Source organism: Rhinolophus hipposideros (assembly GCF_964194185.1).
Source record: "Rhinolophus hipposideros genome assembly, chromosome: 13".
Taxonomy (NCBI): domain Eukaryota; kingdom Metazoa; phylum Chordata; class Mammalia; order Chiroptera; family Rhinolophidae; genus Rhinolophus; species Rhinolophus hipposideros.
In genome coordinates this window covers 8161433-8188690 of record NC_138059.1, presented here as the reverse complement: position 1 = coordinate 8188690, position 27258 = coordinate 8161433, and the positions used below count along the sequence as shown (strand labels likewise).

At 38.3% G+C, this 27258-nt stretch overlaps 1 protein-coding gene across 19 annotated transcripts in view; it reads right to left on the bottom strand.

Moving 5' to 3' along the window:
- CYRIB (CYFIP related Rac1 interactor B) overlaps window positions 1–27258 on the bottom strand; it is a 129229-nt gene that overhangs the window by 34517 nt on the left and 67454 nt on the right. For 9 of the 19 annotated variants that reach the window (XM_081070171.1, XM_081070179.1, XM_081070168.1 and 6 more), the window contains one exon: window positions 12226–12268. The exons of 1 other annotated variant lie outside the window; for it this stretch is intronic. The gene's annotated coding sequence lies outside the window, so the exon portion shown is untranslated. Of the gene's footprint in view, window positions 1–985; window positions 1108–9098; window positions 9211–12225; window positions 12269–27258 lie in introns of all 19 variants that reach the window. 9 more of the 19 variants (XM_081070180.1, XM_081070176.1, XM_081070166.1 and 6 more) reach the window with 3 other exon arrangements.

The following is a 27258-nucleotide window of genomic DNA, read 5'->3' as shown; positions in this document are numbered from 1 at the left end:
TCCTCAGAGATGCTGTTACTTCATCTCTTCTTTTAAACTCAAGGGCTTTATAATGCTGTGCCTAGAATGCTAATCTCAAGGATATTCCCATAGCTGGCTTCTCGTCATCCTTCAGGTCTCGTCTCAAATGCCCCCTCTTCAGACAGGCTCTCGCTGCCAATATTATCAGTAGTAGTTGTACCCCTGCCCCATTAATTTCTATCGTACCACCCAACTTATTCCTTCAATATGCTTAATACAATCTGAATTACTCTATTAGTTAGTGTCAGGTTTGTTTGTTTTTTTATGTCCAGTTTATATAAACTTAATAAATATTTCTGGGTGTGAGATGAGAAGGAAGAGAAACTCATCAACACACTGAGTAGCTTCACTATAAATCAGGGTTTCTCTGACTTGGCACTACTAACATTTGAAGCCATAGTTCTTTGTCGTAGGGGCGGCCCTGTGCATTGTAGGACATTTAGCAGCATCGAGGACTCTACCCACTAGACACCTGGGTATCACCCCAGCACCAACATCTCCAGATAACGCCAAATTTTCTCTAGGGGGCAAAGCTTCCCCCTTCTGCCTCCCCCTCCCCCCCGAAACAATCACTACTTTAAATGTATGACCACAAACAAGAAGTACAGCCTGTTTTGCCAGGCAATCTTACTCCAGTCAATCTGCTCTCCCACTTTCCCAGGTGACCATTCCACAAGGAGGTTTAATCTCCTCAAACCTCCAACCATCTAGTTTCTGTCCTCACATGCAAGAAATGATCTCACTACATTTTTTACCAGGAAAAAAAGAAAAAAGAAACATCTACTTCTGGCCTAGAATGCTCTGTCCACATATCTTCAAAGGACAAGCTACTGCACGGCATTCAGATCACTGATCAATTAGAACACCTCAGAGAGAGCTTCCACTTCTCTCTCTTCCCTCTCTCCTATCGCCTTCCCAAATTGATGGTTACCATCATCTAACACACACCCATTCCTCTGATTACCTGTCTTCCACCGCTTGGTGAACTTGAAGAAGGCAGGGGCTTTGTTTGGTATCTTACGCTATCCCCAAGTCCTAGAACAATGCCAGGGGTGTCGTTGGTAGTCACAAATATTTGTCGAATCGCTGCATGATTAAAAACACACAGAAACAAAAATTGGTCTGTGAAGTCATAGGAATGTTCCAAAGAGGGGAGAGGAAAGACCAAAATAAATACTGACAATTGGAAACTCCGAGTTGGAAAAAAAAAAAGGCCTTTGAATTTAGAAAGAGCTCACTGCCTCCCCCAGTCAAATCGTCAAATCAATGAAAACAGTCAGTGTCTGTCTGTCTCTCTGTGTAACAGCCACAAATTTTATGTACAACTATTACGACTTTTTGAAATATTAATTAGGGAAACAAACTGAGACGATATGAATACCAAGAAAGTCTACGGTTTGCTAAGAAACCTGAGGAATAACATAACACAATATCCTTCCACAGCCATAAATATGGCTCCAAAATATAAATGAGAATGGAGACTAGCCTGCATAATTCTGATCTTTGTAAAACTGAACAACATTCATAACATTAAACAAAATAAACCACAGGTCCTCAAAACAAAACAAAACAAAAGTCCTATTTGGGAATTCTTCAGATCTTCTTAAAAAGAATTAAAAATAAAGTGTCAATTCTGCCCCCCTCAAAATTTTACAAGAACAAACTCCAAAATCAAGCCAATATCCATTATCATCTTCAACACAGATAAGTGAATGAAGAATACGAAGATATATGATGAAGTATTAGGTTGGTGCAAAAGTAAGTGAGGTTTTTGCACCTTTAAACCGCAATTATTTTTGCGCCAACCCAATATTAAAGAGGAGATACCAAAAACATACTTTGTTCTCTCTAAGAAAACTTCAAAACAATAGATTTCATAAGAATGCTTTAATACAATTCCATACCTTTCAATTTATGGTGCCTAAGAATGTGTGAATGTGAAAAAAAACTTATCAAAATGATCACCAGAAATGGCCAATCATTTTTAGTGAAAAAAAATTTCATATTTATCCAACTTCTGAATCCTAGGCAGAAAGGTTTTCTAGAAAACATATTACTATAAAATGTTCCTGAATTATATGCCTGTTGTGCATAAAATATTACTTAATATTAAATATGCTATTTGTCTATCTTTTCAGACATTCACACCTATAGAAACAAATGGAAGCCTTTAAAATTGACAAGATGGTGGGTTAATATGGAATTTCAACTATGCTTCTGCTTTACTTGTCTGCCAAGAAATGTCTGGTTCTCATACAACATGTACTGTGCATCTGAAAAAATAGTAACAGAATAGAAAATCAGTAATAAAAAATATGATGCAATTTTCACGGACAATGGAATTATACAGGATGAAGGCCAGAAGGCACTGAGGAATCATAAGCTTACATTTTGTTCGCATCCTTCAGCTGTGTGTTTACAAACTAATTATAATATAATGTAATACTTGTATAACAAAATACAATATTTTGCATAAGCAAAAAATATAGTGAATCATTTTTATAATTCTCCTTCCAAAGACAAACTACCAGATATACAAGAGATTCTGGAGTTGCTATGCTATATACTCAACCAAGCAGCTATCACGTGTTTAAAAATCTGCTTTAACATACAGAAGTATTAATATTGTACTCTGAAGATAATAACAATATCAACACAAAAAATATTACAAATAAGCAATGGTTCTTTCAGAGAAAGTAATTCACCTGCTGGAACGTGTTAACCAAATTGATGTGTTCTACGACAGCAATTACAGAAACATTATATGACACATACTGAAAAGATCCTTCTAGTCAAGCTACTACACAGAAAATACTGCGATGAGGCGAATGCAAAGTTGAAAGGCAGGCAGAAATCCACACGGTGCTGCTTTCCTGAAAGCCCGTTCGTTACATAACCTCAATTCCACATTTCTAGACCTAAGGTCTGAGGATAAACATTTCTCAAGTGATTGCATAAGGCATCAAGTACAAGCTAAAATAGTAGAAATTTCAAAAAAAATTCACATGGTATCAACAATCTCAGCACATCTGCTTCTGAAAATATTCACGTATCACGTTCTTCAAAAACTGCACAAGTCTTTTTGTAGAACCACACTGCCATGAAACTGCCACATCACCATTTGAAAGCAAATGTTGACTGAATATTGCAAATGAATAGCAGTGATTCCAGGAATAAGTCAGCAGCTGACAACAGTGTAAGAACAAAAACTTTTCAATATGTCACACTTTCAAAATCTACTAAGATTAACACTGTAAGCATTACATTTTGATGAATTTTCAGATTAATGTATCTGAGAAGTTTATTTTATGATTTTTCGGCTTTGGCCTTGGCTGAATATCGACTTTACTGGCCAGTGTATTTGGTGTACCTCTGATACACACACACAAAGCAAATCTTCAACATAGCGCAGAGTAAACACTCAATAAAAACCTGTGGAATTAACCGTAAATAGGTGGGGTCCAGTGGCACTTCTTTTATTTGAAGGATCAGGTAGGTACACAATAATTTTAAGGAGAGGTATAATCATAATTTCTTCTCAGCTTCTGATATGGCCGCAACTCACCTTAGGAACACGGCAGCTGATGGAATTGAACGTACTAACTGTATGGAAGCAGTTGAAAACCACCAGTAGTTGAGTGCCAGGATGATGGAGAGAAATCACGAACTCAAACAAGCCTGCCCACAGAGTGTCTGCAATGATTCTCCTGCCATTAGGTATCTGCTCTACTGATCCCCCCACAAGTGTAGTTCATACGCCAACCTTCTCACACTTGCTTCACTTCTCTCTTTCCCCTCATCTTCCCAAAAAGAGGAACTGCTAAATAGCATCTTTTGTTCTAGCACAATGACAATGACTGGGCAACAAATACTTATTCAGTCAAGGCCTACCCAGGTTTTGGTTTTCCTCCTGCTCTTCCCGTTTTCTGATCTACCGTATATGGCAAACATGCATAAGTCGAACCTGAGCTCCCAGGACGTCAACTCTCTCCCCACTCCTGGTTCCACTGAACTTGATAAAATAAGGAGACTTAACATCCCCTCCTAGGCTCTCCATTCATAGGGTTTTATTCCTCCTACCTGTACCCCTGGCCAGTCTGAGCACAAGCTATCCAAGAACTAGGACTCTGAGAGGAAGCATGAAAATGTTATGGGTGAACGTCAATCGACGTGGATAAATGAACGCTGAGTAGTCTGCACAGGTGGACTGTGATGCTTGTTCTATCATCTCTTACCCCCAAGCCTGTCCTGCTATAATCTGCGTTGGGACGTAGGGTCTAAGACGCTGTCAAGTCCATTTCCTGGACTACTTTGTCAGCTCACTTCTCATTAGGTTCCATCCATGGGAAGGACTAAGACGATACTGGAGGGTGGGAAGAAAGAGGGTCCCTCTTTCTGTTTTGCAGGTCCTGTCAGCAAAATACAGCTTTGGCTCTAGGCTCCAGCTTCCTGTGAAACTCTGAGCAGCAGTGCAGTGCCTGGCCCCCTGCAGAGGCCTGAGCTTCCAGATTCCGGGTTCCTCCTCCGACCTCCTAAATTCCTCCTAACCCACCTCTTCCCTTTTGTTCCCCCAGCTCTAGAAGTGGTATTTGCTTCCTGTGGTGACTATTAACATCTAAATTACCTTGCGTGATAAAATAAGAAATATGTAGTTGGTCTTTATCCCCAGTTCCTACCACAGAGCTCCTAATCCCTTGGAATTTCCTGGGGGACAGGAGCCTCTTTTGTTTTAATACAGTAACTCTTGGCAGGCCACTAGACAGCTTCAAGATAGAGGCTGGTTACCAATGAGACCAAGGCATGATTAGAGGGTTGGAACATTCAGCCCCATCTCCTGACCGCTGGGGACGGGAGAGGGACTGAAGACTGAGGTGACCACCAACGGCCAATGATGTATCATCAGTCATGCCTACACAGTGGAATCTCCTAAATGACAGGGTTTGAGGAGCTCCCAGGTTGGTCACCGCGTCCACATTCTAGGAGGGTGGCACCCCCAAACTCCACGGGGACAGAAGCTCCTGTGCTCAGACTCACTCTCTGTATCTCTTCATCTGGTTGTTCATCTGTATCCTTTATAAACTCCCGATAATAAATGGTACTAGGAAGTGAAGTGTTTCCCTGAGTTCTGTGAGCCGTTACAGCAGATTATTGAACCTGAGAGGGGTGTCATGGAAACCCCCAATTCACAGCTGGTTGATCAAAGTACAGAAGGCCTTGGACTTGCAGTTGGCATCTGGAGAGGCGAGCAGTCTTATGAGACTGAGCCCTCAAGCTGTGGGGTCTGCACTGACTCCATGAAGTTAAGTGTCAGAATCAAAATCAATTGTAGAGAGAGTTGGAAGATTGGTTGCTGTGGGGTAAAAAAACCTCACACATCTGGTGTCAGAAGTGGTATTGGAAAACAGTTCAAAATTGGTGTCAGAGGTGTCGTGAGTAAAAACACTCAGACCTCGGCCTCCTCCTTTTGCTTCCAACACTTGTGTAAATAAATCCATATATTAAATCCCCTGTTTCACAACACCAGCAAGGTTTCTGCTTCCCTGGTTGAAATCGGACTGATACACAGTAAGTTCTAGACAGTAGCTTAATCCTTAACCTTACTCACACGACCTAATCTATCATCTATCATCATCAGGTACTAGTGTAGCTATTAAGAAAGTGATCCTTTGATTCTCCTTCCTTTGCAAAATGTAAAGGACGAGAAGCAGGATCCTGGTCTGACTGGGTACCCGGCTACAATAGCACCAAAGCAGAACGAAAATCTCCCCATGAAGCACGTCGAGATCGATACATTTTATCAGTCTAGTAATTACATGGAGTTAGGTTACTCACCTTTAAAAACTGTGACATAAACGAACAATGGAATGGAAATTGGAAGATGATTTCTATTCTTGATTCTATCACAAAACATGTAACTTTACACAAGTCAGTTTAATTGTCTCTTACAGTGAAACTGTAAGGGAACAGTTTACTTGTTCTCTTGAGAGACTGAATCTCTCACGTTACTTCTGCTGTGATTTCGCATGTTACACTGCATCTTTCCTACTGCTGACATCTAGTGGATATACTTAGATTGAGTATTTTAAAATGAAAAATCTTATTTAAGCCATCTTAAATAAAAGACTTACTAGAATGCCTGGCCATGTGCAATAAATACAATAAATTAGGAGACCAATCAATACTGCTCCTTAAATGGAAGTGAACCATAATAAAATAGTATTGTATCAGTTTGTCACAGCATCTCTGGCTTTGATTCGAAGATTATTAGTACTTTTCTGTGCTCTAGCCATTAACAATTAAACCAGGAATGCAAATTACTGCCTCAGTTGCCAATTTAGAACAAGAAAGCAAAGAAATGCTTCCTACTATGTCTCCCAGCAGGTACAGACACAGGGTATGAGAAGGGCTAGTACAAGGTCCAAGGTAAGTAACTTAGGTGTGTATACAGAAGGGTGTATGATGGAAACATGGAGGGGAAAATAGCATAACTCAAAATTACCAATTTTACAAGAATTTGTTATGAAGGTTTTTCTTGAAAAAATATGATCATTAGACTAAAAACAGTATTCTGAATTCACTTTCTTAAAACTTACCACTATTTTGAAATCCATGAAAAATTTATATGGACACATATAAGGTAAAAGTTTAAAAATATACATATTAAAATGCAAGGGAATGATAAACAGAAAGTTTAAGATAGTGGTTATTTCTAGAGAGAGAGGGCCATAGGACGGGGCAACTTCAGAGGTTTGGGTAACATTCTGGTTCCTCAACTACTGGTGGATTCATGGGAGACTTTTATTTTCAGATTTTTAAATTTACAAATAAAGGTACATATATTCTTTTGTATGTATCAATAATTCAAAGTTTTTAAAACGTAAAATCTCTGATGTTCAAAGAATACATGTGACTCCTTCAAAGATGCTCAACAAAAAACGACTGGATTGGCATTCAGGTACTTCAACTCTTTCTAATGCACATGCGACAATGCATTGATAATCTATTAAATAAAAACCTTACCACTACTATAAATAAATAAAAACCTTACCAAACCTGAACATTTCTACATTGAGTGTGAACAGTGCCTGGTGGTGGTTATCGCTGTTTTAAATCAAACAACCTTTCCTTAGCTCCTGTCTGCCAACCACTGGCACAGATACTGAGTATCTGGCACTGGGAAATTCACAGACAACTGGAAGAGACCAGAAAAAAAAGCGTGGCTTGCTTTCAAACAGAAAAGCATGTAAACAACACTATGAATGTACAGAAAAAGGAACACCTAACCAAAGGGGCTGATTCTTTCTTGTTTTCCATTTCTTTCAATTAGGAAACAGTTCAAACATAGAAGGATATCACATTCACATATTCTACCACCCAGATAAAGCAGTAACATTTTGCCATATTTGCTTCAGATGCCTCCTTTCTTAATTTGTGCAGTTCACCATCCCAGCCTCCCCCAACCAACTTTCCTCTCCTCCCAGTTCCTAATATCATCAGTACTTAAAAGTTTGTTTCCTTTCCGAACACATTTAAGAACTTTTACTACAAAGGTATGTAGTCATAAACAGAACTGTTCGGCTTTTCCATTTGTGTAAATGATACACTCAAGGATATCTGCCAGGAGTTATCATACAGGAATAAGCACCAATCCTAGTTATCCTTCTATGACGGAACCGGCTAAGAGGTTCTTACAATTCATCCTTCTACTTTCTTTTTCTCGTGATTTGAGTTAAAAGGTAAAGTATTCTCTCAAGTGAGGTATCCCTTACTTTTTTTGATGGATTGGGGTCTCCTCTTAACATTAACAGGAAATAGTCACAATGAGGAGTGGAAAACATCAAGCAGAATGGCTTAATATACGATCATCAATGAATAAGGAAATCTGAGACCAGGAAGGGACTATCCATGCTACTATGAATGTTTGTGTCCCCTCAAAATTCATAAGGTGAAATCCTAACACCCAAATAGGGCCTGTGGGAGTTAATTAAGCCCTGAGGGTGGAGTCCTCATGAGTAGAATTAGAATTAGAGACCCCCAGAGAACTCCCTGTCCTTCTACCATGTGAAGACAGTGAGAAGATGGCAGTGGGCCCTCACCAGACCCCAGTTATGCTGGCACCCTGATCTTGGAACTTCCAAGCCTCCAGAAATGTGAGAAATAAATTTATGGTACTTTGTTATATCAGCCCAAATTCAGACATATGCTAAAATGGAACACCGAAGCTTAACCATCTAACCCTTAGTATGAATTTATTCTTCAACATCCACGCCAAGCAGTTGTCTAGCTTCTGTTTAAAAACTTACTCTGCATGACTATACCCAAGGAGTAAGTCATTTTGTTTTCAAATGATGTAGATTTTAGACTTCAGTCGACTTTTAGAAACTTTTCTGGAAACTTCAGCCAATGATCAAATGAGGCACAATTAATCCAAGGTGAATCTTGCCCTCAAGAATCACACACAGCTTGTATTAAGCTGAAATTCACCCACTTGTTAATTTCTCCTTATTGATCCCAGTTCTCATGGGTCTCCTGGAACCAAACTAAATCCCTATGCCACCTGACAACCCATTAAATAATGGAAACATCTTTAAATATATTAAATATATTAAAGAGAGTTATCCATCAGACTATATACATATACTCACTCACATATGTAAAAGTACAAAGTATCTCCTGTCTAATAATTATGAGGATTTAGATTCTGAAAGAGAATGAAGTTTAGAAGGGGTTAGGAAATACTCCTCATAAGGACCTTTTAAAACATTATAGACTAAAGGAACTAACGGCAACAGAACCATTTTTCCGTGAGTGTGACTATAACTTAACCTTTGTATCCAAAGCACCTTCCAGAGGGTCTTGGCTGCTATAAGTACTAAATAAAAGTCAACGGATAAGACCTTACTGTGTGCCATATACTATGCTAAGCAGTATATATACAGCATTATCTTATAAAATCCTCAACCATCTTATGAGGTTAGTAAGGATTACAATCCTCATTTTACTTCTGAGCAACCGGAAGGTCAGAAGGATTAAGTAACTTGCTCAAGGTAAACAATGAAGATGAAATTCTCACTCACACAAATCTGGCTCCCAGCAGTTCTCTTAACCATTATGCCATGTTGCTTCTTTAGTCATAAATGAAAGTACACAAAATTCATCCAAAAAGAGTTAAAGTTTTTTCAATCGTTTCTGAAAGAAATTAATTCAGTACTAGTATTAAAATTTCTAAATTAGGAATAAAATTCCAAGAGAAAAACAATTTAAGGAAAAAAAAATGATGACTAAGAAAAGATGACAGATGGTAACTAACAAATGTCCTTAAATATTTCTCTGCCATTTGTCAGGTCTTTCTGTTTGAGCTGGCATAGGAAAGGAATTTACACAGTGAAACTGCACCAGGGCACAGCCAGTACTTCTCTTGTTTATGAACTTCAATTAAAATCATTCTCTAAAACATAACTCCTCCAGGCTCATCATAATCAAACAACACAAAAACACATCAGTTTTCCTTTCTTGGTAATCATAATTTTTAAGATATGTACTTGAATAATTTTTCTACATTTACAAATCAGTATCTCTTATAATGCTAGAGACTCCAGCAGAGGCCATTCATTACATTTTGATCTTGCAGGAGATGGTAATTATAACCAAATGTGTTTTCATTGTAGTATTTTTAAAAACATTTTACTTCAGTTGGAGAGTAGAGAGAGATTCCCTGAGTCAATTAAAAAAATTACATTCCATGACCATTTTCAAGTGGCAAGGCCTGATACCTTTCATTAAGTAAAAGTGTAAAAGCTGCTTTACCCAAAAACAAAAACAAAGAAAAACCTGGTTAACAAAATATAGGAGGTAATCCATTGTTTTCTTACAATGGAGTATATTAATTTTAAATGGACTTTAAGTAAAACCAAATGCAGAATGCCGATATTATACAAACTTTTTTGAACTAAGTGTGTTATCTAATAACTATAGCTTTTCAAGTTTCGCATAGCACGTACAAAGGCAATTATTTACTTAAATCAAAGTTCAAATCGCTTAACTTGGCTTAACCAGCTTGACTATTTTCACCATTGGTCTAAAGCTGCTAGTAGGGAGAAAGGAGAAGAGAAAGAAGTGAAGGGAATGAGAAAAAATAGAAAATCTGGGCCCAGAACATATAGGGGTCGTGAAACTCTGTGAAATCATGTAGCTCAATTCTCTAATTTTACAAAAGAAGGAATGGAGGGCTAGAGAAAGTTGGTGACTTGGGCAAAAGCAGCAAAATAGTTTTTAAAAATGAGGCATCATCCAATGACCCTGGTAGGGCAACTTTTGAGAACATCTTTAAAATATGGCATCGGTGCCAGATCAAGTACCATAACCAAAAAACCCCAGAAGTCAGATACCCCACCATGTCCCCTTCAAAACAAATATGCTGGTTTTGCTATCAACCAAATTTCAACAGCTCTACCATTCCTTTTATTTGTAGTCAGCTACAAGGTGCTGAACAAATATTCAATTTAGTGACACATTCCAGGCTCTTCCTAACAGGCTGACAAATTATCACTGCATAGTTCATACCACCAAAGCAACTGAAAAACATTTGATTTTTACAAGTCTTGACCTTTTTGGCTTGTTTCCATAACACAAGCATCAGAGCACTTACTATGTGCAGCCTTCCTATGGCAATTAGTTATGACATTTCCCTTAATAAGCTTTTGGCATCTCAAACTACTTTATTTTTTACAAGTGTATTTCATGTTCCTTCAAGTAGAAGGTGAGTTATTTGGAGGCAGGCATTCTCCAAGGCTTCACTTATCTTCTACTCCCTTTCCCACAGACTTCGTTGTTGTTTCTGTGATTGTTAACCAGAAGTTTCTTCAAAGCTATTTCCATTAGGATATTTCTTAAGGTGTGGATGTGGAATGCTTATTTAGGATTAATTATACAGAACATAAAAACTACACTTACTCAAACAGAATGGAGAAAGAAAGGTCTAGCTGATTTTTCACTACCAGGCATTCTTAATCTGGGGTCTAAAGAAAGAATTCAGTGACCTATGAATTTGGATACGAACCTGTTCACTAACCATTATGTGAAATTTAGTAATTTCTTCAACCAAGATGATAGGCAACAAATTACAGTAGTGCTAGAAATACCTGTGAATCTGTCATCAATAGAAATCAGAGGTATTTTCATGTTACATTATAATTACTGCAAACTTGTCACTATTTAAATGTATAATACTTAGCAGAATTGTCGCCAAAGTTTACTTTCTAACGTAAGAAGCATATATATTCCTCTATCAAAAATTTGTATTTTCAGTATTTTTTATCTGTATTTCAATATAACTGGTTTCCTTTTTAATCTATGTATTTTACTTCATAAAATCATGAATCATCGTTAGAATCATGACTCTGGGAAGGGATTCACAAACCTCACCAGATTACCAGAGGTCCACGGCACCGAGAACGGGTGGGGACTCCCGCACTGTCACATACAGCGCAGGGGAGGTGATGACAATTCCAAGGACCACCATGCTAACTGTCATGTCCGTTCTAATAAAATGACAGGCAAGTTTTGAAATGTAAGTATCTGTTTGTAACTAGGAAGAACACTGAAAGGACTTTAAACTGACCATTTTCATTTTCACTCGAAGAACACAGTGTCCACAGAAAAATTACACTTTCAAATACCTACTAAGTTGTTATAATTAAAACAATTACAGGATTATAAAGGTTTATTAAGTACTCAGGATCCTTCAAACGTAACTATTTTTTGTTGTGTTCTTCTAAGACTTTTTAAAAAGGACTAAAACCAATAATTTGTAGAATTAAGAATGTAATGTCTTCTCTTCTGGCTTCCAAATAAATCACTATTTTAAACTTCTAGAAATATGGCTTAGATCTATTCTAATCAGCCATACTCGTGATAGCTAAAATGACTTAAAAAGAAATTTTTTAAAAACCAAAACACATACCTCTCCTATTGCAAGAAAGCTGTAAAAAAAAACCCTTCTAATTAATTTACATTTCCCCATTACTTCCTAGTATTCTAAGCCAGACACTAAACAACAGAGGGTATTTCCTTCAGGCATGTAAGCAGTTCAACATTATGTATAGAACATTTTCCTTCAATTATGTTTCGCCAATAGAGTTTTTTATTTAAATCATAGGTTTTCATTTGCATTTGAATAATCATTTCCCCCAAAGACATATTTACCTTCAGCCAGTGCTGGTGATTCTGTTCTCGTCCCTCTATCTGTCTAAAGAAAGAAAAAAAGGAAGAAAGTCTAAAACATTATTGTACTTCAAAACAAATTTAATTTTATTAAAACTAACTTTAACAATCAAGTTCATGGATGCTGTCACATGTATATGCTGTGTGTGTGTGTGTGTGTGTGTGTGTGTGTGTGTGTGTGTATGTGTGTGTGTGTCCTTGGAGTACCTCAACACCACTTACAGAGGACGGACTAAGAGTGAGACATTATGTTACACCCCGGAAAACACCCATAGGTGATAAGACACCCTAGTTGTCACCCTCAAGACCCTCAAAGACTAATAACAGGTGTACCAAGAAAAGTACACAGTTCTCATTACAGCTTGTGAAGCAGAAGTAACAAGGGAAAAAATTACCAATTCCTTATTCTTGTAACAGGAGCCTAAAATTATCAAGAGGCATATCTCCATACTCTTATCACAGTCTACGTTCATTCAGTTTCAATGTACTATTAAAAGTCAATTTTGCTACAGGTACCAAGACCCTTATAGTCCGTGACTATAACCTTTTTTGCCAGAGGCACTTGTGCAAAACTCAAGTGAACCACAAAGTCCTTTCTAGGAATGGTTTTACTATTTCAAAGCCTAAAACAATTTTAGGTAAAATTAAATCATCAAAATGAGTTTGTTTTAACTTTGCAATTAACAGCAATCACAGCCACTGTAACAAAGTATTAATAGTTTAGTTCACAACACATGCGTATGACCAACGTGACTAATCACTTTCATATGATCATTTTTTCCCTAATTATTTATTCTAGAATAAAGAAGTCCTGGATTTAACCAGTGCACAACCCCCATGGGTCACAGCGCCTGGTAACACCTCGAGGGGATGGGGCATTCACTGCCTTCCTCGATGGTAAGGGACCGGACACGCACACTGTCTTCCAAAGGCTGAAACACCCAGTGGGTACCCCCTGGCCAATGCCAGCTGGGATCTGGGAGGTAACTATCCCCTCTTCCCACCCAGAGTCATATTCTTCATGCCTTCTCAGAGGGCTTTCTCAAGACCGAGCCCTACTTGCGCGCAGAAGGCACTGGGTCAGTAGTGACCCTTGGATTGACTTTCCTTCCTTCCCGTTTCACTTGCTCCAGTTCTCCAACTTGTTTCCTGTTGACAGGTCCCCAAATAAATTATCTGCCTAGAAAGAAAGGCCCTGTCTCAGGCTCTGCTTCGGAGGTGAAACCAGGTCAAGACACTCGTCCTTGAGGACACCAGACTCCTTTGCCTGCACCCTATCTCCATCTGCAAGGCTGCTCCACCTAACCTCCTCCACCAAACCCCAACTGCTGCCATGCCTCGGGCTCAGTCCTGGGGCCTCCGCCCTCGGTCTCATTTCATCTCAGGGCTTTGTGTGTCCTCTGTACGTCTCAAATGTCATGTATTCAGCCTGACATTTCTCTCCAACTCCACACTCGCATACCACTGCCTCCTCAGTATCTCCACTAAGATTTCTGATACCTCAAACTTAACACATCTGAAACTGAACTCATCTTTTCCCCTCAAACCTCCTCTGTCTGCAGGCCACCCCATCTCGGTGGACGGCACCTCTGTCCTTCCAGTTGCTCAGGTAAAAACCCTGGACTCCTCTGCAACTACTTTCTCACACACCCCCTATTCCGCACAAACTCGTTACCTAAAATCGTCATGCCGACTGTTCCGTCTCCTGTTAACTCCAAGTTGAGGGTTCAGCTGCATTAGTATTAGACCCACTATTACTTCTGTGTTCAAGAACCCCCAGAATGGGGGTTGCAAAGTTAAAAGTACAGGGGGCTTGGCTGGAGCCAAGTTAGAAGTGCAGACTAGGGCACACAAATGTGCATGCTTAATCTAAAGGGTGCTATCAGCATGCCATGCTAAATAAAAACGCAGGGGATCCAGTGCTGGATATTCGTGTAAAACAATTTTTACATGTTATCTACTAATTAAATACGTTTAGAAACACTCAATAGGCCAAAAGAAACAGTCTGAGGGTTATATTTCATCGATGAACCACCAGTTTGTAACTTCCGCTCTAGAACTTTGTATTGTCTATACTTTATATATTATTAATCCTAATCTTTTCCTTTTCTCTATCAGGAGATAAATAGGAGCCACTTACGTTCAAAACCTAACCACTCTGTATTTCCTCAAAAGCTCCTCTTGGATCAATGTTATTACAAATGGAATAAACACTTTTTTGCTTTTTCTGCCAAAGAAAAACTTCCTTCCCAAAGGCCGACTGCAGCCACCCAAAAATAAACAAAACAAGTGGCTTGGCTGGCCACTTTCATACTTTCATAAACCACAGGAGAAAAACCAGTGCCACTTGCATAAAACCATGGAGGAAATTCAATTTACCCAAATTCTTCATAAATCAAGGTTAATAAAATATTTATAATTGTTTTTACCCCTAGAAATCAAATGTCAGGTCATAAATAGTGATTATTAAATAATATATAAATCAGATATCCACAAACCTAGAAGTTCTTCACATTAAGTGTTAAAATTTATTTGCCTCCAGCAAAACATGAAACATAAGAGTTAGGACTTTAGAGCATTCTGTCAATCACACGGACAGCTTTGCAGTAGTACTTCAAATGATGGTAGCAAGTCTAACTGGTTATGCTACCTAGATTGCATTCCTTCTTCATTTGGGTACCTGATAAAATCTAATGGAATGCAATTTGTTTAAGTTCCCCTTGACATACACAAAGCAATCTTAAAAGCCATCTTAGAAACTGAAAAGAGCACTTGAAGTAAAGGGCTTATTGACATGTTTCCAGATCAAACAACATTATAAAAGTGCATTATTATATAATTCCAACAAACATAGTATCTACGTTTTAATTTAAGACCTTGAAAAGGTTATTCTATATCCATCTGAGAAAAAAAGAAACATGCAACTCTACAAAAATATTTTGAAAAACAGAACAGATGAGAAGGATCAGTCCTACTCATTGATAATTAAAATTGTGTGGAACTGTTACATACATGTAGTCAGGAGAAGAGAGCAGAGAAATCACAATAGGTCCAAATGCATAGATGTGTAAAAATATAATACTAAATATTATCAGAAAGTCTATTATGTATACAATACCCAAATAGGTACCCTAGGAGACTCAATGATGAAAAGGACTGTGCTCTCTAAAAGCAGCTACTCTTACTGTAAAAAAATTTTTAAGGTAAAAATGACGTATCAAGAGAAATATCTCCCCAGACAGTGCTGTGGCAATTAAGCATGGAAAGCAGGTATTAGGAAAGATTTTATGAAGCTCCGGTAACTTTGATTTGGAAAAATAAACAGGATTTCAAGAAGTAAAAAAGGGAAGAAGGTTCAAAGAGCATATTCCACGTGAGGAATGTATAAAGTAATCATCACAGGGCAACGAAGAAAAGTTTACTTAACATAAATAAACGGTACTGAAATAATCCCAAAGAAAATTGAAATACAACCTTCTCAGCCTATTCATTCCAGATGGGTTAGAATTTCTCAAAATAAATCAGTCGTAAATATAGAAAACAACACTTTACTTATCTTTAGAGGAGTAATTTGAAGTACTATATTAAATTTAAAATGGAAAGATACTAGGACCAATCATACAAAAATTAAAAATACAGGAAATCCAAAATGTTTTAATAGTTCATGGAAATATAAATAAAATCACATCAAGAGGAAAAGCTTATCTTGATAATTTCTAAAACAAAACAGTCAATATATATGAGAAAAATTGATATTCCCTAAATAAAAAGCAATGTAATATAACATAAGCAAAGTGGTTTAGAACGCTGTTCTGGAATGAGACCTGGGTTAAGTTTCTACTTAATTATTAAGTTCTTTGAGCATCTGTTTTGTTATTTGTAAAATGTAGATTTCTCCTTATTTAAAGTATCTAAACATCAGTTCATCTCCAAGATTATGTGAAAATTAGTGGAAATGCCAGTTTGTTGAACATTTAATATTAAAATTACAGTAATATACACGTTTCTCTATTCTGACATTGTCCTGGCCTGGACAGAACAGCTGGACGTACCAGTGAGGCCATGACGTGTGGAAGGTGCCGGGTGGGTTTATCCACCAAGCAGCGCCGCCCCAGACACGGCCACAGGCCCTGACCCCTAAAAGCCACCCCGATCTCGGACACAACATGCCCACACTGTGACATACCCACAGAAGCGGCTCACTCGTACAGAGGCCAATGTGAGCGCCCTGCCTCACATTGTTATTCTCGTTGTGACCAACACGAACCCTCGATGAAACAACAAAATACTTTAGTCGACATAGGGGTCTGGATACCTAATGCCAAACTGCCTTCCAAAGATATGTTCCCATTTACACCATCAGCAAAACTGTGCGTGGGCCAATATCAAAGCATCCTGGACATGAACTTCACTGTTTAAAAAGCATCCGCGCACGCACATGCGCGCGCGCACACACACACGCACATACACACACAGTGCCTTCTTTAACATTTTTTATTGAACTACTAATGAGGTTAACTAGTTTTTTCTCCAGCATAGTAAAACTAGTCCTTTCTCATTTTTTTTCACCAAGGCCTTAATTATTTGTAAGAGGACCACTGTCGTGTTTGAATTTCCTGGATCAGACACTCAATATATAAATGCATATGATAAAGCCAGACACGGTGTTTTTAAAATATCCCTCTGTCTACTTGGCTGCCATTTCACAGGACTTACTGGGTTTGAGAGCCTGTGCTAAGTGAGCACTTTGCATGATTTCCCTGAAGCCTAACAATCTAGGGAGATAAAATGATGAGCCTCTTTTCCTTGATAAGGAAACAGGCTTTAAAGGGTTAAGTACCTTACCTACAGTCCTGAGAAAGGGGAGTGGGGGGATGGAGGGGAAATGAAGGCAGGGAAGGTGAGCAGTGGGGGGAGAAGTATTTCTCAGGAAAACATTCTGTTCAGGTAATAATGGTTACAATAGTCCTTTCCGTAAATGTAACTGTAGAATGACTACTACTTCCCCACTATCTTCTATAAAATTAAAAAGGATTCCTTAAAAAATAAACGGCAACATAACTGGACAGCCTGAGGCAAGAGCTCTATTCAGACGATCATCATCAGCTCTTGGAAACGTAACTGTCATTATTGCCTAAACCACACCCACGAATACGTTTTTTTCCTAAAATGTCTAGTTGTCTCATTAAAACGTAATGAGAAATGAAGACACTGACAGTACAGGAGGCTTTATAGCTTTACAGTTTTGTCTAATCTTTCACATCACTACCAGTGACTAATCACATGGCTACTTTGTGAAGAAGTCTGCCAGGGATCGATCGGCCACGACACTTCTTACGTGCTGCAAAGTGTGTGGCTGTGTTAGCACCGTGTCTCCCAGGGACAAACCCACGTGATATTTCACAACAATGGATCACCAAACAGGGAATTGCCAACAAAGGTAAAAGAGCAATAAAGAAACAAAAGTGGTACCACTGGAAGTCAAATTCTAATGGACCATAAATGCAGTTACACCCCACGAAATGGCTGCCTGTGAGAAGGCTGCCACTGCGGCCCCTCGGGAGACGAAAGGTACAGTCAAGGAAGCTTTGTGAAGCGCAACACGAATGAGGAAAGCGGTTACGATGAAACGGGTGAAGATGTCCCAGACACCAGCAAAACACACAAGCAAAAAGTCACATTAAAGGAATCTTGGATATATCTCATGACATCGAGAATGTAATGGACAAAATGTTGGAAACATCCAAATTGAGACAGAAGTACGACAATTGGCCAAGGCATGGAAACGATGCTCACTCCTGCTGTAAACAACACAAGGAAGAAAGCAGATGACTGTTTACTGTTACTTCACAGTAAATAATAATAGATCTAATCTGTGTAAAAAATTCATAAATGTCAATAGATCTAACCTATATAAACAATAGGAAAGTGGTCTCTTTTGAAAGCAAAGAATACAATGTCCATCTACAATTGTGGCAATGCAGAGTACCTCTGAAAATGTCGCTTGCTAGTAACAGAAACACGGACCAGTCCATCGCTGGAAAATGCAAAGTCCCAAAGCTAAATTCACACCTTAATTTGCCATAGCTACTTTTTCCTATTGCTGGAAATACATAACATAGGCAAGTGTTCAGTAGCAAAATACTAAAGTGCCAAAAATTGAGATAATGTTCTACAAAAGCATGTATTTAACTGCAACATGTTCGCAAACTTCTGGGTCTGAGTTGCGTATCACAAAATTCAAAATGCAGATGGCTTTATTTTGAGTCACCTATGCAATTTTTTAAAGAAACCTTACTTCATATACTAGATCAACACATGCAAAGGAAAACTAGGACCCACTAATAAAATCAAACGCACACACCCCACTCTTAAAATTTCTTAATCCTTAACATATCATTAAAGTTGGAGAAATAGTTGGCGAAATCTGGCTGATCTGGAAGGTAATTCGTGTTGCTTCCACATAACATAAACCAGGGCCGCATGTCCTGACACCAGGATCACAGACCTCACTCACATGTGGCCTGTCCGTTTCAAAGAGCAGCCCCATGCCTCCTGTTATAATTCCAGAGAGTTCTATGACAAAAACAAATATTTAATCATCTTCCTAGGAAAATAGGGATCCACATGTAATTTGACAGAAAGAGCACATTAGCTTTTTAACGTTGAGCAAGAATCCTAAGTCCCTCAAAGCTTCAATTTCTTCATCTGTAGACAGAAATACCAACTCATAAGACCGAGTGACTCAAAAGAACGAGGGGCCCCTATTCCATACATTGTGCAGACCTTCCAGGTCTCACCTGTCACATTAGGCCAACAACACCCCCTTTGCGTAAGAGCTGTTACTACCACCCCTGTGGTTCTAAGAACGCCAACAGCTTCTGCAGCACAGTGTTACGGACTTTCTGTGTGTTGACAATGATTCAAATCTTTACTGTGTCACCAGCAGTGCTTGATACAAGGAAATGAGACGATTTTTATCCTGTTTGGAGGCATGGCCCCAAAGACTGGTTATTCCGATAAAAGGATATGTTTAGGGAAATGAGCGATAAGGAGAGATCAATATACAGATAGATAACTGATAAAATTCAGAAAAATGTGTTAATTTATCCTGTTAAAAATAAAATGGACTTTAAATAAAATACTCGAACAATCACCAGGGTGTTACAGATAATGGTTTTTCCAGGCTGACAAAATTACAAGCACAGATAACCACGTGGGAGAGTTACTGTCTATCTGATATGTGATATTACCGCACAGGTATCTCTGTCTTGGTAGCAACCAAGTGATAGATTTGTAAATGACTATAAAAAATGCTTTGTCACGTAATTTTAAATGTTCTGAAAGGCTTCCTGAAAGCAATGCAACAAAGATTAGTAGAGAACATCCAACAGGGCAGATTTTATAGGCCAGGCAGGGTATGAAATGCTGGGTGAGGCGAGCCCTGCCCTCCCGAACTCAAAGTCTGCGATGATGACATGTGAAGAAATCATAAGACGGAGCAATTAAGTAAAATGCTCTACTGGCTTCTGTGGATAAACTGCTACGGGAAAACAGATGAGGGAGTAATTGAATTACAGCTAGAGGACAGAGTCAGAGAAAGCTAGAAGTGATGACGGCTGAGTTTGCTTTGTCATGTTTAAAACACCACCATCACCACTAACAACTTCCAAGACGTTTTTCATATGCTTTAAATTAAGTAAAACAATTTTTTAAGGATTTTTATGAACATACAGGCTAACCTGGAAAAGGAGAATATTCTCTCCTTCTAAGAGGTATTTTATTAGTTTCAGGAGTACAAAATAATGTAACAGACATTTACACCCCTCACAAAGTGATAACCCAAGAATATGGAACACCTCATGAATTGGCGTGTCGTCCTTGCCAAGGGCCATGCTAATCTTCTCTATATGGTTCCAATTTTAATCTACGTGCTGCCGAAGCAAGCACCCTGAGAGGTATTTTAAATGCTATCCATCTGATTGTTAACAAGGGGTAAGTAACAGATGAACACAAAAGCCCTTCAGAGAAAAGACTGTTCAACTGAGACTGAGGCAACACCAAGAATCCCACAGAAGACGGATAGGATTTTTCAGTCCCACTAAATGCAAAACCAAGCTAATTTTTTCAAGAAGTATCCCATTTGTTATACACGTTTGAACTTAAATCTGTTTTCCCTTCCTTAATTTCTATGTATTGGAGTTTAGATAATTTCAGATTTTGACTCTTCAAGCCTGAATGTACAAACCAAAGGAGGGGAAACACTTCCAAAAAAGAACACGTATGATTCTAAAAATTATTCTTTAATGATCAAAGAGTGTATATTTGTGTGTTAAAGCTTTATATTTAAAACACAGTCCAACATGCTACATATCCTGGGATGAAATGGCTATTTTCTGTGTCTACAGTGTTTCCCCGAAAATAAGACCCCGCCGGACCTTAATATAAGTTATAAATAATATAAGACCCGGTATTATATTATTTTATATTATATTATACCAGGTATTATATGATATAGTATATTATATTATACCATACCATATCATATCATAAGACCCGGTCTTATGTTAAAATAAATAAAGAAAAATCCATGAGAGCTGATGGTCCAGCTAGGTCTTATTTTCGGGGAAACACGGTATTAAAACTTCCCCTCTTATTAAAACTACCTTACATGTCTTACAGGCTTTTCCTAAGAATGAAATGTCCACTAGTAGCCAGATGTTATCTAATGGTTCAGCAGGAAAAACATCGATTCACACAACCATGAAAGCATCACATCATATAAATTAATTTCTCAAAAGAGTTAGTAATTCTTTAGTGGAACTTTGTTTTTCCTAACATTTAGAGGTTTTGCAGAGATGATTTAGTGAAAACATTTAGTATTTCCAAATGTTGGTGTATATATATATATTGCCTCATGCTGCCTTTTTACGTAGTAAGAAGGAATTTTCTGAAATCACTGTCAACATGCACACATACTATTTTGTACTACAGACTCAAAAGAGTGTTTTTGAGAGTTTTATTCTCAAAACAGTAAAAACACAAGAATAGGAAGCAAATCAAATGAAACATCTTCAAGCTATATAGAGAAGAAATTAGTATGCAACCTTTATTTCACAGCCTTAAACATCTTAGTTCAAATGATTTTTAACAGATACACACAAACTGAATGAATGCATCGCTGAAATACTTTGATTGGGTTACGAATAGTTTCACATCATCAGTAATTTTTATCGATATTTTAGACTGGGAAAAAATAGACAATATGATTTTAAAATAAATTTTCAATATAATACGTAAGTAGATAAAATTAATTCTGAAAACTTTAACTCATAACATCCTTGTTGTTTTACCATTTATTGCTCTGCTCTTTCACTAAAACCTTACAGAAATCTGTACATCTTGTACTTTCCCTCTTTTCACTTAATTTCTACCAAATGTAAGAGTATCTATACATTCTAGCTTTCACTGTATAGCTTCTGTTTTAATTTACTCTCTAGGAATTCATTCTATCTAGAACAACAGATATCATACTAACATGATACATTTTCCGGCAGTTGGAAATAGACCTGGCTTCCTTGAATTAAGAGGAAAACATTTTAAAAGTTGCCAGTAAAAATAGAAAGGGGAAAAAAAAAAAAACAACTCTGTACATACTGAAACTATGAATATGGAAAAAAACTGTTGATAGTCTATACCAGGGTGTCCAAACTTTTTTCAACGTTTTTCACCAAGGGCCACATGCGGTAAAATACACAAACAGCCTGGCCACTCACTCCAGGTGAAGTACGTATTGCCTCACCTGGTTTATTTAAGTAAACTAAATATATTTTTGCTGCGGGCCAATAAAAAATGGATTGCGGGCCGCAGTTGGCCCGCGGGCCGCAGTTTGGACACCCCTGGTCTATACTAAATGACACACAAGGGGAAAGCACTGATCACTGAAGCTAACAGATCATCAATACTTCTTTTAGCCAGTACATCCAGCCTCCTTCCTAATGTACCCTCTTGTACAGACGTTACTAGTCTTATTTTAAAAAGTTGAACATACAATTGGCCATACAATTATACAAAATAGCCATCAATTATTACCTTTAAATGCCAAATTAGGGAATGATTAATGTTCATTAAATCAGCTACTATTCAAGATTTGAGCTTTATGATAATGAATCTTTTACTTATCTTTACTGTATTAGAAACTGACATTGGAGTTTTTCGTTCCTTAACTTCTTAATAACGATTGACAGATATTATTCAGAAACACATTAACAGCTATTGTTATTATTAGTGTCTACTCTCTCCTGTGCTAAACTACTAGGTGACCAGTTTGGGGGAACCATATATTTACAAGGTCCTAAAGTAACATACTACAGATTTTTTACTAATTAAAAGAGAAAATGTAATTAAAATAGACTAAATGTCTGTGCCCCACCCATCCCCCATTACAATATTGAAAACCGATCACCAAGATGATGATACCAGGTGGGCCTTTGGGGTGATTAGATTATGCGGGCAGAGCACTCATGAATGGGATTAGTGCCCTTATTAAAGGATTCCCTGAGAGCTCCCTAGTCCATCTACCACATGAGGACACACCTACAAGGCAGCCATCTATGAACCAGGATGTGGATCCTCACCAGATTGGCGAGTGAAAAAGGGGGCGGGAAGGAGAGGTAAAGGGAGGGGAGAAATGTCCCTTTACAATGGACAGAACTAGCAGACACCACCCTAATTGAGGGATTCCCACTTAGTATCACCAAAAAATTAACAGATATCATGTGTCTCCTGATGTGAAACAATATTTACAATACTTACATAGGATAATATGTTTAACCTGGTTCTATTTATAATAAGACATGAGACAGACAAATCCAAATTGTGGAACAACTTCTAAGACAACCCGCCTGGATGGGAAGCAGCAGGTACCGGGTTACAAAACAGTAGTTCAGTTTTGGCCACGTTCCATTTGCCAGGCTGAAGGCCTCCAAATGACAACCTGGAGAGTCAATGGAGCACAAGCGTGGAGGTCAGGAAAGGTCAGCCCACAAATACTGCACCTTCACCCCCACAACTTCCTATCTTGAGAGAATGGTCCAAAGACCAGGGATACTTGAGAAATCATTCACAGTGACAGCAACAAGAGACCAGTGTCACAGTGCCCCCGCCAGACTGTTACCGCAACATAATCTAAGCAGTATTTTCCTGACGTTCACCCTCTTTTAATTGCTCATTTTGAACATGGATTCTACCAACTGTGTGAGCTACCTGCCATCATTCCCCAAAAATTCCTTTTACATCCAAATTACTCTGTCAGTTTCTACAACTTGCAACCATAGACCCTCGAATGAATGATGAAGAATATTCTGGACTCAAATCGAAAGCCAACGACAACTTCCCTCCTAATTTAAACCCACTCCTACAAATAAGCAAAACTTAACTATGCTACAAATGTAACTCTGAGGTATACTATAAACAATAAAAATACGATGACATTAAAGACGATATATACCAGCTTTGTGATACATTAAGAGGTGCCTATTCATGAAAAATAAAATTTTAAGTTTAAAAGTATAAAATTTGAACATTGATAAAGTATAAGAGAACATGCAGAAAGAAAAGATGACAAAATACCAACACCATTTTAAAATGGATCAGTCAAAAACAGTTCTTACAAGGTGTTTTCTCTGCAATAAGATGTCTCCTTTTTGTTTCATACCTTCCAAATTGCTCCAAGAACAGTCACAAAAACATTACCCTCCCAGACCTCCCTTTTCTTTAGCTCCGTAGTTCGTACGCTTCCTCACTAAAAACCAATACGTAAGTAGAACCACTTTTTAGTCTTTCTGAAAATCTTTCACATTTCAAATCAAAAGTGCAATTTTCAGCTGTACTAAAACCTCCCATGTCTTACAGCCTTGACACACCCTGCAGTCACCCTTCATCCGCTAACCCACTTGGTATTTTTGAGGACTGTGTCTAGCAGAAGCAAAACACATGCTGAGAGTAACGACTCATTTAAAACTAAGGAGACACTTTGTGAAGGAGAGAAGGTTATTAATATTTGTGAATACCTACTGTGTATCACGCATTTTGCCACAGACCACAATATTTTTTCATAAAATACTACAAAACAGGTGATGACACCCTATTGATAAAAGGTAGGGCTTATAAAGCCCTGTATTTATAAAAATGAGGAAAATAAACCTCAAAACTTGGTTTCCTTACCTCTTGCCAGTGCTAAAAAGGGTTGATCTGACTCAGCACAGATCTAGCTGCCTGGTCCCAACACTGATGACATTTTTTTCATGACAAAATGCCTTGATGGACACATTCTTATAAAAATTCACTTTCATTCACATTTTTATTAGAAAACTCGTTGTAACCATAAGCAGAACCTGTGGCTGTAACAGTAAAGCAACTTTCGTCCACCTCAAGTCCCTGAACTTTTCTTCAGGCAAGCCTATGACTGGTCATTTTCAAGATACCAAAACAACCCGAGTTTAGAAATTGAGAGATCTGGTTTACATAACTGTCAAACGTTTTCATTCAAGGTTACCGCTTCTCCCGCTGTCCCAGCTCTGCCTGCAGCAGGCTCGCCCTAGTGGCACAAGACCACAAGGCTTCACCCGTCTCCATGGCATCTTAAACCCTGGGTGGGGCAATTACTGTCACTAGAGGGCATGGACGCTCTCCTGGCTCAGCGTTTAAAGCTGATCTGTCAGAGAACGCGTTCAGGGATTCTGTGGACGCTCTCACCACTCCAGCCCTGGAGACCTCTCCCTGCAGAACAATGCACCTCCTCTGGGAATCCAGGCATTAATTCCTGCCCCTCCGCACCACACCACCCTGACTGATCCTCGTGCTTTCACTCACTAGTGGCGCACATCCGGTTTGTGGGAACCATGCACCCTTGCCCCCAAGAATTCCAGGAGGATGGACAGTCCACCTGCATGGTAACCTCACTTTGCTGTTAGCCAGAGCAGACAGTCCCTCTTTCACCCAGGCATGAGATAGGCATCCATTTACTGTGTCCCCCAAAATGCATGAGTTCCATATTAAGCTCTCCAAGGTTACCATAAAGCAGCTGTACTTGGAGGATAGTACTCCAAAATGGGGGGGGGGGGGGGTGCAGGACACAGAGATTAGGGGATTGGGGAAACTCCTAGTACACCAACATCTTGGTTCAAAAACTTTTTCCCAATTTCCAACAACTCAGTGCAAAAACTCTTCTAATTTCCAACTTCCTGAATCTTTTTAAACGAACAGATGGAGTAGGTGTGAGAAGTCACAAGATCCATTTTCTGGCTCTTTCTTCTGCAAGACCACCATGGTGTTCTTACAACTCACTTTAGAAATGTGCATCTACTGACTTAGGGCCAAATTCAGAATAAAAGAGTTCCATTTTAACATCTTATTGCATAATATATTTAAGATTTTCCTAAACTTTCCACAAAGAGCAGGAAGAAAAATCCATAATCCCACCACACAGTTATCTATCATTATCACTGTGGTGTACTGCTTTGCTTTCTGTAAAAGAATCCATTCGTCATCTGAAAATTTATTTCACATTTTAACTTTTTAAAATCTCGTACAAACAATCTCCTTCATATCATTTCACTAAGCAATCCAGCTTCCTACACAGTTTAAGCATGCCTTTTGCAAACACCAAATTTCCAAGATGAGGGTGGCTGTCTGAAACTTGACTCATATCACTCCCCAAACTCAAAACCTGTAATGGCTCCCCACTGCCAGAGATGAAATTCTAATCTTAAAATTAAGTATAAACTGCACAGTCTCCTATAGCTGTTTACACCTCTAAATGTGATTTTAAACCATGTATGCATCATACAAAATCATACTACAAGAAAAATGTGAATGTCAGGAATTTCTGGGACTTGACCTCCACTCAGAGGTGTTTCAGGGTTTGGCCATCGTTTCATGAACGTTACTGAAATTAGCTCAGGAATCCCCATCATCAGGGTCACAAGGTTGAATTCACAAAGAGCAAAGTTATGATAAAACCAAGATCGAGTAGGGAATATGACTGCAAATAAAACTCCATCACCACACAGATGTATTTACTGGCTCCACACTCATTATCACAACTGCCAAAAAAATTAATCTAATACTCAAGAGCATATTTATGGAAACTTCAAATGTTTAAAAATGGATTAGGGATTATTTTGTTAAAGTTTCACACATAATTTTACCATCCATTCACAAAGCACACATTTAAAAATTTGCTTTACAGTCATCTTTCAGCAGATGAAGTGAGAATTCCATTTAACATGCTACCAATAAAAAAGCATTCATCGTTCTTAGCCCAAAGAATTTAGCTCTTCTCAGAAGTTTATGTCAGTTAAAACTCATAGGATTACAGAAGTGCCTGAAGAAAGAAAATAATCAGTCCTCTCTTAAAGCTGACAATAAGCGTATTCACTCAGAAAGTACACCAGAACAATGAGTGTGGGCAAACTCTGATGTGTCTTTATGTACACTGTGGAGGGCATGTGTGCCCGCGTACAACACGCATGGAAGGGCACAGACGCCTGGGGAGATGCTCACCAAAATAGTGACTGCTGAAATGGTGATCTTTATTTCTTCTTTTATTTTTCTCTATTGTTTTATTTTTTTATAAATATGAGCATATATTTTTACAAGAAGAATGCTATTTGCGTTATTAAAATATGGTATGAAAAGCTACAGTAATCAAGACATGTGGTACTGGCAAGGAGAATAGACATGTAGATCAATGAAACAGAAATGAGAGCCCAGAAATAAACCCGTATATCTATGGTCAGCTGATCAACAAAGCTACCGAGGCAATTCCACGGGGAAAAGGAAGGTCTTTTCAACAAATGTGCTGAGACAACTGGATATCCATACACAAAAAGATGAACTTAAAAATTTACCTCACACTGTATCTAAAACTTATTTAAAATGGATCACAGACCTAAATGTAAGAGCTAAAACTATAAAATTTATAGAAGAAAATGTAGGAGTATAATTTCATGA